General features: G+C 51.6%; 1 protein-coding gene across 10 annotated transcripts in view; it reads left to right on the top strand.

Moving 5' to 3' along the window:
* Positions 1 to 215, top strand: part of LOC122084245 (gamma-tubulin complex component 2) — a 23,195-nt gene that overhangs the window by 20,160 nt on the left and 2,820 nt on the right. The window lies entirely within an intron of this gene.

Genomic DNA, 215 nt, shown 5'->3' with positions numbered 1-215 from the left:
CCCCCCCCCCCCCCACAACAATAAAATAAAATAAAAAATAAAAACTATGTCCAGGCGTAGGGGCCAGTGGCCACGCTGCCTTCTAGGCTTCTTTTTATATCCCCTGAAAGGCAGCATTGCCCCTGCACCAGCACGGTGGCCAATGAGAGCACTAGTAGAAGCATCAACAGGGGTGGGATTTCTTCCTTTCATGAGGTGTGGGGTGGTCATTCCCC

The sequence above is a fragment of the Macadamia integrifolia genome, chromosome 7, assembly GCF_013358625.1.
Source record: "Macadamia integrifolia cultivar HAES 741 chromosome 7, SCU_Mint_v3, whole genome shotgun sequence".
NCBI classification, from domain to species: domain Eukaryota; kingdom Viridiplantae; phylum Streptophyta; class Magnoliopsida; order Proteales; family Proteaceae; genus Macadamia; species Macadamia integrifolia.
The sequence above is the reverse complement of the archived record's forward strand: the minus strand, read 5'-3'. Positions and strand labels throughout refer to the sequence as shown.